The sequence below is a fragment of the Cervus elaphus genome, chromosome 1 (assembly GCF_910594005.1).
Source record: "Cervus elaphus chromosome 1, mCerEla1.1, whole genome shotgun sequence".
Lineage (NCBI taxonomy): Eukaryota > Metazoa > Chordata > Mammalia > Artiodactyla > Cervidae > Cervus > Cervus elaphus.
Genome location: NC_057815.1, coordinates 51,164,528 through 51,177,085, shown reverse-complemented (window position 1 = coordinate 51,177,085; position 12,558 = coordinate 51,164,528). Strand labels below are relative to the sequence as shown.

General features: G+C 42.8%; 1 protein-coding gene across 1 annotated transcript in view; it reads left to right on the top strand.

The window, feature by feature from the left end:
- The window catches only part of LOC122694136 (calcitonin receptor-stimulating peptide 1), a 65,547-nt gene that overhangs the window by 7,577 nt on the left and 45,412 nt on the right, over positions 1-12,558 (top strand). The window lies entirely within an intron of this gene.

Here is a 12,558-nt window from a genome sequence, read left to right as displayed (position 1 = left end):
TAATAAAATTATTTAAATCTGAAAATGGTTTCACTCTAATTTGAATGAAGGTGAGAAATTAGATAAAATATATGTCAGATTTTATATATCAGATTTAATAACATTTATTGGCAAAGCAATTAGCAAATTAGGATGCAATTCATTGCTCAAATTATGGTTAAACTAGTAACTAGGTTTCCTAAAGATAAAAATGTCTGGTAAAAATCAACAAAAGAATGCTGTGAGTTTCACAGTATATGATATTTGCAAGGAATATCATGTTATGTCTATCTGTAAACTGTGTGCTATACATCTCTGTCTCATAAAAAATTTATGATAAACTTATCTACATGTTTACATTCATACATTACCACCCCCTCATAAGAGCCAGAGTCAGCACAGCACAACTGAGAACATAGAATTGTATAATTTCAGGGGCTGTGGGAAGTGACAGGGCTCCAGGAAGGGCTGTCTTACCTGAATGGTGCTGCCTGGAGCATGCCTGCCTGGTGGATGATCAGGATGCTGAGGACCAGGAAGAGGGGGAGCTTCCAGGACCCCATGACACCTCTCTGCAAGGGAAGAATGTCACCACCTGTAGCAGGTCTAAATTCCGCAAGCCCACAGACCTGGGCTCTGCTCCAGCCTATGCGTCTAACTCCCACTTGTCTTGGTTTCAGGCTGGTCATTTCACTCCGTTTCACCATCATATCCTCAATATCTAAATAAACCACTAGATGATCCAGTAAGCCTGTAAAATGCTTGGTTTAGCAAAGAAACCTGGCAGGAAATTGGGTGAAAAGATGTTGGTCTATAGGCCCCTACCAGCACCTTACAGACTCCCAGTCTGTCCTCCAACTCCAGGAGGGCAAACTGGGAGTACCTGTGACCACCAGTTCCCGCTTGTACAACCCGGAGCTGTCCTGCTGGTGTGGGGCTTTTACTACACACGGTGGGGGAATGAGGTTCCCAAGGACAAATTTCTGCTGTTGTAATCCCCAAGAAACTGAAGGACCAAATTCCAATGCTCAGCTGTTCCACACATTGATAAATATGACCAGTAAGAGTCAATCTGGAAGCCTCAAATTGGGACCCAGGGATTAAACTGGCAAAAAAAAAAAATTCCCAGAACCCACAAATGAGGGCTTCTATTTAACAGCTACCTGTCCCTGTTTCCCACCTGCCTACACTGTCCTGGATTCGAAACCCATTTCCCTTGGTCCACTGGATATGAGATGTGACCCGTGACAGCACTGGCTTCATAAAGGTATTCCTGCATCAGGATCAGCCTGCAGTGCCCGGGGGAACTTCAGCCTCCCAGACTGACCTAAGCACATGAGCCGCAAGAAAGAGGCTGGAGCCAGGCTGGGCATGAGGAGAGTGAAGAAGGGAGTTTGCAAACTGAGACCATTCAGGGTTACCTGTGGAAGGAGTCTTGCAGAGTAACTCAGTGTGTGTGAAGAGACCTGGACAGGAGTGGACAGAGCCGTTGAGACAGGAAGAGATCCGCTAAGAAAAAGTACTGGAGAGAGAGAGGGAAGCAAGGGGAGAAAGAAAAACAGAACCCCAGCTAAGCAGTCATCTCCGGGCTTACCTGACAGCCGGCACAAGGTGGCTGGGAGCAGAGGAAGGAGCAGCAGCAGTAGCTTTGGTGGCAGGCGATGGCACTCTGGCAGAAGTGGCGAAGACACTTGAATGCCTCTGAATCCTCCCAGCGCGAGCAGCTGCTTTTATTCCCGCTGCTGTGAGTCTAGGGGGGTTCCAGGAGCTCCGGGCAACCAATGAGGGGAAGGATGTGAGCCCCAGAAGGATTGTGTCACCACTTGCGTCCAGAACATGGAGCATCCAGAAGTATCACCCCACTTGTTTTTGCACTGAGGTCATTGATGGCGGGCGTGGGAGGGGGACACAGAGGGGGGTTGGTGGGGGCGAATGAGAAACAGGAAAAATAAGTCGGAATTTGAGGACAATTTGACGTCACGGTTAATTTTGCCTGTTCCGTTTGAAGGTTTTTGAACAGGCGCGCGTCCCACTCCATTCCTAGTCATGCTATCCTGTAGAGTAGAATCCAGCATTACAGAGAATCCTGACTCCCCTTGATCTGACCATAGACCCCCATCAAAGAGCGCTTCAGGGTTAATGCGCAGCAGAGGTGATGATTCTGTGCCCAAGCGGGGAGTCGGATTCAGGCAGCAGGAAGCGCGCACAGGAGAGCAGGGAGTGTGGAGATAAAGCTATGGAAGTCCAGGAACTTTGACAGATTTCAACTCTGTTCTAAATGTAACTTTGCCAGGAATAAGATCACAGGCTAGAAACTAGTAAAGTCTCAACATACTTATCTCTGAAATGGGAATCATATTCCAGTCTTGAGGGAATGCTATCTTACTAACCATGTACCTGTTCTCCACCCAGTTAGGGATCTGGAAGAGCTTACCAGGAAAGTTCATAGAAGATTCCAGGGAAGTTCATAGAAGATTCCGTGGGATCTCAATACACTTTCCCAATCAACACCCTCCGCAGCTACCTGGAGTCAGGCTGGGTGGTCCTTCATTGGGTAAGGAGGGGCTGGATGCCCCGCTGAGCCTGAGCAGGGAAGTGCAAGGCTTAGATGCCTCCCAGCTTCCAAGCGGACTTCTAGCCCCACGCCTCCTCCCCCAACATTCATCAGCTAATGCTCACCCTCCTTCCCCAACCATTTGCCCAGCTGCCCCTTGCTTCCGGCTGCTGTTTGCCAAGATGTTCCAGTGACCCTGCACCCTCATCTACTGCAATTCAGTCCTCTGCTAGAAAGCCCGCCAAGCTTGATGGTGCTGAAGAGTCCTGCGGGAGTTTAATCCCATGCTGGCTTCTGTCTACTCTTGCACACCCACAAACTCAGCACTGACTCCAAACATGTGCGCGCTCCCTCACCGCAGGCACTCACAAGATGACCCTGGTGCACCGGGGCATCCAGGTGATGCTCACAGTCCAGCAGGAAGCGCATAGCACACAGCAGCAGGAATATGTCCTGCGTCCATGACTCTCTGGAATAAACGTGCTCTGCAAAACCTGATTACCAAGCACCTCGACCCTCCTACACCCTGCTCAACAGGTTTCTGGATCTCTCTGTTGGAGCGACTGCTCTAAGCCTTCCGGGAAGGTCCGAGGTCCTGACTTGTCCTCAGCAGGTAAAACGCAGAGAAAGAAGCTTCTCCCCGTACACAGGATCGCTGGGTCTGAGCGCACAGCACATGATCCATGCAGCCTGTAGAGACCCTCCAGCGCGGCAAGCACTGCAGCGGCATTGCGGAGCGGGGGAGGGGGGTGGGGTGGTGGGGCACAGATCCCAGGAGAACTGATTCTAGCTGAAACGAGACATGAGTGACGGAGTGACAGGTTCACACCCAGACCTCAGTGTCAAGAAACCTCAGTGTTCCATTCGACACGCCTACCTCGCGGCACATCTGTTCCCTTTGCAGGTTCGTGGTCTCTTGGCTCAGGACATCGAACCTCAAAGCTGCTCTTATCCCCATTTTCTGCTTCTTAAGCCGAGGAGTGGCATTGATTCAAGGGAATAAAGTCTTGGGGAAGGGAAACTGGCTACCTGAAATCGGCTGTCTTTGGACCGGGCGGCAAGGGACGCGGAGATCGGAGTAACTAGTGGGAAGTGCGCAAGTGCAATGGGGTACAGGTCCGGGAAAGGCAAAATGTACAATCGAAGGGTTCAGGATGGCGGGCCGCATCCTGAAGTCTAGAAGCAGAAATCAGGGGATGAGACAATGTTGGGGTTTAGGGGCTCAAGACCAAATTGGAGATCGCGGCAATGCAGATACTGTGTGGCGTGTAACTGGGCTCTGCCAGTTACAGTAAGAGTGGATTCACTGGAAAAGACCCTGATGCTGGGAAAGATTGAAGGCGGGAGGAGAAGAGGGTGTAGAGGATTAGATGGGTGGATGGCATCACGGATTCAATGGACATGAGTTTGAGCAAGCTCTGAGTGATAGTGAAGGATTTGGAGGCCTGGCGTGCTGCATTCCATGGCATCGCAAAGAGTTCGACATGACTGAGGTGAGTGAATAATAGACCAAGGATTAAACTGGGATCTTGGCAGTGAGAGTGTGGAATCCCAACTAGTGGACTGCTAGGGAATTCACTGCTGAAGGGTTTTTGATTACTGATTTAATCCGTGCCAATTATAGGTACATTTGGAATTTTTTCTTGTTTTCTTTTCTTTCTTTCTTTCTTTTTTTGCTTGTTTTTCCATGTGGTGTGGCTTGTGTGTGTGTGTGTGTGTGTGTGTGTGTGTATAGTTGCCCAGTTGTGTCTGTCTGACTGTAGTCCCATGGACTATATAGCCTGTCAAGCTCCTCTGCCCATGGAAATTTTCAGGCAAGAATACTGGAGTAGGTTGTTATTCCCTGCATATAAGTTAAAAAAACAGGTGACAATATACAGCCTTGATGTACTCTTTTCCCAATTTGGAACCAGTCTGTCGTTCCATGTCCAGTTCTAACTGTTGCTTATTTAACTTATATGCAGAATATATCATGTGAAATGCTGGGCTGAATGAAGCACAAGCTGGAATCAAGATTGTCTGGAGAAATACCAATAACCTCAGATACTCAGATGACACCACCCTTATGGCAGAAAGCGAAGGACTAAAGAACTTCTTGATCAAAGTGAAAGAGGAGAGAGAAAAAGTTGGCTTTAAGCCAACTCAACATTCAGAAAACTAAGATCATGGCATCTGGTCCCATCGCTTCATGGCAAATAGATGGGGAAACAATGGAACCAGTGAAAGACTATATTTTGGGGCTCCAAAATCACTACAGATGGTAATTGCAGCCATGAGGTTAAAAGACACTTGCTCCTTGGAAGAAAAGCTATAACCAGCCTAGACAGCATAGTAAACAGCAGAGACATTACTTGGCCAACAAAGGTCTGTCTAGTCAAAGCTATGGTTTTTCCAGTAGCCACGTATGGATGCAACAGTTGGTCTATAAAGAAAGCTGAGCACCGAAGAACAGATGCTTTTGAACTGTGGTGTTGGAGAAGACTCTTGAGAGTCCCCTGGACTGCAAAGAGATGAAACCAGTTAATCCTAAAGGAAATCAGATCTGAATATTCATTGGAAGGACTGATGCTGAAGCTGAAACTCTAATACTTTGGCCATCTGATATGAAGAACTGACTCCTTTGAAAAGACCCTGATACTGGCAAAGATTGAAGGTGGGAGGATAAGGGGATAACAGAGGATGAGATGGTTGGGTGGCATCCAGCCAATGGACATGAGTTTGAGTAAGCTCTGGGAGTTGATGATGGACAGGGAAGGCTGGTGTGCTGTAGTCCATGGGGTCACAAAGAGTTGGACATGACTGAGCGACTGAACTGAACTGTTATTTCCTACTCCAGGGGACCTTCCTGACCCAGGGATTGAAGCTGCCTCTCTTGTGTCTCCTGCATTGGCAGGCAGGTTCTTTACCATTAGTGCCACCTGTGGCTCAGACATAAAGAATTGGCTTGCCATGCTGGAGACCCAGGTTCGATCCCTGGGTCATGAAGATCCCCTGGAGAAAGGAATGGCAACTCATTCCAGTATTCTTGCCTGGAAAATTCCATGGACAGAGGAGCCTGGCAGGCTGTGGTCCATGTGGTCTCACAGTCAGACATGACTGAGCGACTAACACTTTTACTTAACTTTTCAGCACCACCTGAGAAGCCTGTGGCATGACTTGCAGGGTCTTGATTCCCCACTCATGCCCTTTGAAGCAAAAGTAGTTTTTGCTTTGTGGAGTCTGAATCACTGGACTGCTAGGGAATTCCCTTGGGTTTTCCATTTCCTCTTGATTTAATTTTGGTAGGTTTTATGTTTCTAGGAATTTGTCCATTTTACCTAGGTTATCCAATTTTTTGGCATGTGGTTATTCACAATACTATTTTATTATTTTAATTTGTTTCAAATTGGTAGTAATGTCCCCCTACCATTTCTGATTAAGTAATATGAATCTTCTCTTTTTTAATTAGGCTACTAGGTAAAACATTGTCAATTTTGTTAATGTTTTTGAAGAACCAGTTATAGATTCTTTGATTTTCTCTACTGTTTTTTCTCCCTCTATTTCATTTACCCTGCTCTCTGGTGGCTCAGATAAAGAATCTGCCTGCAAAGTGGGAGACCCTGGGTTGGGAAGAGTCCCTGGAGAAGGGAATGGCAACCTACTCTAGTATTCTTGCCTGGAGAATCCCATGGCCAGAGGAGCCTGGTGTTCTACAGTCCATGGAGTCACAGAGTTGGACTCAACTGAGCGAATAACCCTTACCCTTACAATCTTTATTACTTCCTTTTTTCTGATGTCATTGCATTTAATTTGTACTTTGTTTTTTAGTTTCTTAGGTTGTTAAGTTAGAATGTTGATTTGAGATGTTTCTTGTTTTTTAATTAGGCATTTGAAGCTATAATTTCCTCTTTAGCATTGCTTTCATAGCATCCTATAACTTTTAGCATGCTGTATTCTTCATTTTCATTTATCTATAAATATTTGCTAGCTTCTCTTATGATATCTTCTTTCATATCAAAGCATGGTTTCACTTTCACAAATTTGTAAACTCTTTTTTTTTTACATGATGGAATATACAAAAAGGAACATTTTTTGCTGGCTGCAGTCTTGATGGTGTTGAAGACTTACTGCGGAACCTAATCCTCATGTTTCCAGTCATACTTTTCCAAACACATGAACTCAATATTGTCTCCAAACACGTGCCTCCTCCTAAACCACAGGTACTGGCAAAATTATGCTGGCACACAGAGGGATCCATGTGGCATTCACTCTCAGTTGCACCCTGAACATACATATACCTGGATGGTTATGACTCAGGTCTGTGAAGGCCGCACCTACTCTCAAGAATTAGCATGCTGTATACCACCCAGTTATGCAGCATCTCCACCCTCCTATCTGCCCAACATGTTTCTGGATCTCTCTGTTTGAACTACTACTCTAAGCCCTCTTGGAAGGTCTGAGGTCCTGACCTGCTGTCCTTGGTAAGTGGAGTGCAGAAAAAGATGCCTCTCATTATCTTTAAGTTAAAAAGATTACACCTACAGACTTCCTTAGTGGTTCCAGAGTTTAAATATCTGCCTTGTAATGCAGCGGAGGCAGGTTTGATCCCTGATCAAGGGAACTAAGATCCCATATGCCGTGGAGCAACTATGCCTGAGTGCTGCAACTAGAGAATCCATGCACCTTAAGGAAAGATTCTGTATGATGCAACCAAGATCCGACACAGCCAAATAAATGAATATTTAAAAAAATAAGAACAAAAAAAATAAAAAGGTGACTCCTAAAGGCTTATGCCTTTTATTCTTTAAATTGAAGTATAGTTGATTTACAATACTATATTAGTTTCAGACATACAGCATAGTGATTCAGTTTTTTTTTTTTTTCCTGAGTATATTCCATTATATGTTATTACAGGATATAATTACAGGGTATAATTCCTTGTGCTATACAGAAAATCCTGTTTCTTTTCTATTTTATATAGTTTTTATCTATTACTCTTAATTTGCCACTCCCTAATTCCCTCTCCCTTTCGGTAACCATAAACTTGTTCTCTATGTGCGTTTGCTTCTGTTTTGTATACAGATTCATTTGTATTATATTTAGATTTCACATATAAGTGATATCATGTGATATTTGTCTTTCTCTGACTCTTTTCACTATGCATAATATTCTTTACAGTCATCCATGTTGCTGCCAATGGCAGAATTTCATTCTCTTTTTTTGCTGAGTAATAATCCATTGTATATATGTGCCACATCTTCTTAAGTCAATCATCTGATGGGCACTTTGGTTGTTTTCATGTCTTGGCTGCTGTAAATAGTGCTGCTATGAACATTGGGATGCATGTGTCTTTTAAAATTTTTTTCTTGTTTCTGAGGGCTTTTGTTTTTGCTTTTTTTTATTGAAGTGTAGTTGATTTACAAAGTTTTATTAATTTCAGGTGTACAGCAAAGTGATTTAGTTATATATATACTCTTTCAGATGCTTTTCATTACAGGTTATTATAAGATATTGAATATAGTTCCCTGTGCCATACAGTAAGTCATTGTTGTTTATCTGTTTTATATATAATAGTGTGTATATGTAATTCCCAATGCACAACTTACCCTTCCTCTCCTTCCCCCTTTAGTAAACATAAGTTTGTTTTCTATGTCTGTGAATCTATTTCAGTTTTGTAAATAAGTTTATTTGTATCTTTTTTTAGATCTCACATGTAAGTTATTTCACATGATATTTGTCTTTATCTATGTCTGACTTAGTTCATTTAAAATGATAATCTACAGGTCCAAATGGTATTATTTTATTCTCTTTATAGCTGAGTAATTTTCCACTATATACATATTTTTTTAAGAAACTTATTTTACCCGTGTATAGCTGATTTACAATGCTGTGTTCATTTCTACTGTACAGCACAGTTCTTCAGGTATATACATATATACATCCTTTGTCATATCCTTTTCCATTGTTTTAATCACTGGACATTGAATATAGTCTCCTGTGCTATACGGTAGAAGCTTGTTGTTTATTCATTCTATATATAATAGTATCTGCTAATCGCAAACTCCCAACCCATCCCTCCCCCTTGACAACCACAAATTTTTTCTCTATGTCTGTGAGTCTGTTTCTGTTTCATAGATAAGTTCATTTGTGTCATATTTTAGATTCCACATATAAGTGATATCATATGGTATTTGTCTTTTTCTTTCTGACTTACTTCACTTAGTGTGATGATTTCTAGGTCCATCCATGTTGCTGCAAATGGCATTAATTCATTCTTTTTTATGGGTCAGTAATATTCCACTGTATATATGTACCACATTTTTATCCATTCATCTGCTGAGGAATATTTAGGTTGTTTTCATGACTTAGCTATTATAAACAGTACTGCTGTTGAACATTGGGGTGCATGTATGTTTCTGAATTATACTTTTCTCCAGATTATGCCCAGGAGAGCATATGGTATCTCTGGATCATATGGTATCTCTATTTTAATTTTTTAAGAAACCTACATACTTCTCTCCATACTTGTTGCACCAGTTTATACTCTCATCAACAGTGTAGGAGGGTTCCCTGTTCTCCACACCCTTTCCACCAATTATTATTTGTAGACTTTGATAATAGCCATTCTGACTAGTGTGAAGTGATTCCTACCACATATCCTTTCTTATGCCTATTGGCCATCTGTATGTCTTCTTTGGAAAAATGTATATTCATATTCTCTGCCCATTTTTTGATTGGGCCATTTGCTTTTTTGATATTGAGCTGTATGTGCTATTTGTATATCTTTGATATTGACACCCTGTCAGTTACATTGTTGTAAATATTTTCCCCTGCTTCCGTAGGCTGTCTTTTAGTTTTGTTGATGGTCTCCTTTGCTATGCAAGAGTTTTTAAATTTGATTAGGTCCTATTCGTTTATTTTTGCTTTCATTTTTTTTGCCTTGGGACACAGATCTAAGAAAATATTGCTACAATTCATGTCAAAGAATGTTTTCCTGAAGTTCTCCTCTAGGTTATTCCTTTCATTCTATATAATTTGTATATGATATAGAGTCACCACCAGCAACAACAACAAAACCCCAACAATAACAACTTCAGAGTAGTAGCAACAACAACACAAATTCATTCTTTTCAGTCTAGGGGAAACTCAGAACTGTCAAATTAACCAGAGAATTTTAATTGAACATTGATTGTACAGGGTTCCATTTACAAGGAATTTAGAAATCACAATAACAAATAAAAAGTTAAATAGAATTAAAAAAATCAACAGTTCTTCTAGGAGCCCTAAGAGAGATAAGGACTGAATGGGCAAATTTCTGCCCTCAAGACTAGGGAGACTGGTGAATGCAGGGAGTAATAGCTTCCCAGAGCAGACACTCACAAGGCCAAACTCACCTGAAACCAGCCCCAGACAGAGCAGGAACACCTGAACTGTAACGACAAATTTCAGGAGGCTCAGTGTGGGCAGCTTCTGAAACTTAAAAACCCACCTTCCTAAGCTGCCACTGTCTGCAATTTAACCCCAGTAGCTCAACTAGGTTCTCACAGTAAATATCGGAGAAAAATTCCTTTGGGCTTTCAACCTGGGAAGGAGAAAAGGAACCCTTTTGAAATGAACCAGAGCATTCTGTTTTTACTTAATAAGGTCTGCCCTTATTAAGTTAATCAGAGCCTAACTCTGCTGAGGTATTGTCAGAGCCTAAGTGACCTGGGGGAAGGGAAATTCCCAATTAACTGCATTCCTAAGCTTTCAGGTGGAAGTGGGGAAACGACCAACTCCAGCCTCTAGCCACCTCTCTCACCTATGTGGGGAAGTATAAAAATTGAAAAACACCTGTGAAGCTCACAATTTGGAGGAATAGTCTCACTAAACTGCTGAGACCTAATTATAGGGCTATGGAAATCATTCCACGCCCCCACACCTCACTACCACATAATGGTCTATTTCTGGCATTTCCTTTGACCTGGTACATCATGTCCAGCCATCCAAAAATTAAAAAGGTGATAAAACAACATGAATAGGTATCAAGTATCAGATCAATTTATTTTCCCTATACTTAGTTAATCCAACAGATAACAATTTGTTCAAAATAAAAATAGCAATGGTATATTCAATGATGTATAGTTAAATATGTTATGTCTATATGCTTAGGTATGATATATTTCTGTAAAATGTTACTAAACATGAAGAGGGAGAATTTTCAAAATAGGAGGAAGAGGCAGAGTGATATTTAGCGCTTGTATTGTTGACCGTAAAATATGTAACAGTGCCCTCTGACAGGGGAGAGAGAGCTTGCCACCTGGACTGGCAGCACCAGATCTTTCTCTTCTTAATAAAAATGGGTCTACAACTCTTAGTGCTTGCCTGGATGCCATGCTTTCTGCAAGTTGTCAGCAGAAGTTTTATAATGTGACTGCTTGGTGAGTTCACCTAGAGCCTAAAGCTTATATCTAATTGAACCTGAAAAAGAAAGAGGAAATGAATAAGACCAATCTCCTAAGAATGATTATGGTCTCCTAGGGAAGTAAGACTCAACACAAATGAAATAATTAAAGAACAATAAAAGATGGGGAATTAGTGCATGCATGCTAAAACCTTTCAGTAGTGTCCAACTCTTTGTGACCCTATGGACTGTAACCCCTGCAGGCTCCTCTGTCTATGAGATCCTTGAGGCAAGAATACTGGAGTGGGTTGCCATGCCTTCCTCCAGGGGATATTCCTGACTCAGGGATGGAATGTCTCTTATGTCTCCTGCATTGGCAGGTGGGTTCTTTACCACTGAGCCACCTGGGAAGCCCAGGGAATTAGTACTCATTCCATATTACTGCTATAGCAAATTATCACTACTCTAGTGGCATAACTCAATACAAGTTTATTAACTTACATGTCGTGGTTAGAAGTCTCAGGTTCAACATTGTGCTCAATGTGCAAAATTCTTGGCAGGCTTGGGTCCTTTCTGGAGGGTCTAGAGAAGAATTAATTTCCTTTCCATTTCCTGTTTCTAGTGGCCAGTAGTTCCTTGGCTCAAGGCCCCCTTCCTCCATTTTCAGAACCTTCCTCCGTTTTCAGTATTGGCAAGTTGAGTCCTCCTATCGCCTCACCCCAGCCTCCTCTTCTGCTTCCTTCTTCTACTTGGAAGGAGTCTTGTGATTTTATTGAACTCACCTGGATAAATCCAGGATAATCTCCCCATCTCAAAGTCCTTAGTTTAATTACATCTTCAGAGTCTCTTTTGCCATGTAAAGAACTTCAAGGAGATCCAACCAGTCCATCCTAAAGGAAATCAGTCCTGAATATTCATTGGAAGGACTGATGCTGAAGCTGAATCTCCAATACTTTGGCCACCTGATGCAAAGAACTGACTTATTTGAAAAGACCCTGATACTGGGAAAGATTGAAGGCAGGAGGAGAAGGGGATGACAGAGGATGAGATGGTTGGATGGCACCACCAACTCAATGGACGTGAGTCTGAGTAAGCTCCAGGGGTTGGTGATGGACAGGGAGTTCTGGTGTGCTGCAGCCCATGGGGTCACAGAGTTGGACACGACTGAGCAACTGAACTGAACTGAACTTGCCATGTAAAGTAATATATTTGCATTTCCAAGGATTAGGGTGTGGACTTCTGGGGTTGGGGGAGTTCTAAACCTGTTGTTCAGTTACTCAGCTGTGCCCACCTCTTTGCTACCCCATAGACTCCAGCACGCCAAGTTTCATTGTCCAGACTTGTCTGGAGACTGCTTTTTCGAACCTCCACAGGCTGCCTCCTTCCAACCTCCAGGCTCCTTCTTGCTGTAAGCACCAGGAGAGATTCCTTCGGAAATCAAAAGATTGTTTTTAGGGTCAGTTCAGCTTCCAGGGAAAGAAATGAGCATGGTTGAGGAGGGCCAGGCTGGTCACTCTGAGAGGTGGATAGACTCAACTTGTCATGTCAAGGAATTACTCTGGATGGGTTCTTCTTAGATGATTAAAATTTTCCCTTAGCTCAGACTTACCAGATAAAGAATATCCCTCTTCTCCCAGGCTGAGAACAATGCTCCATGGAGAAG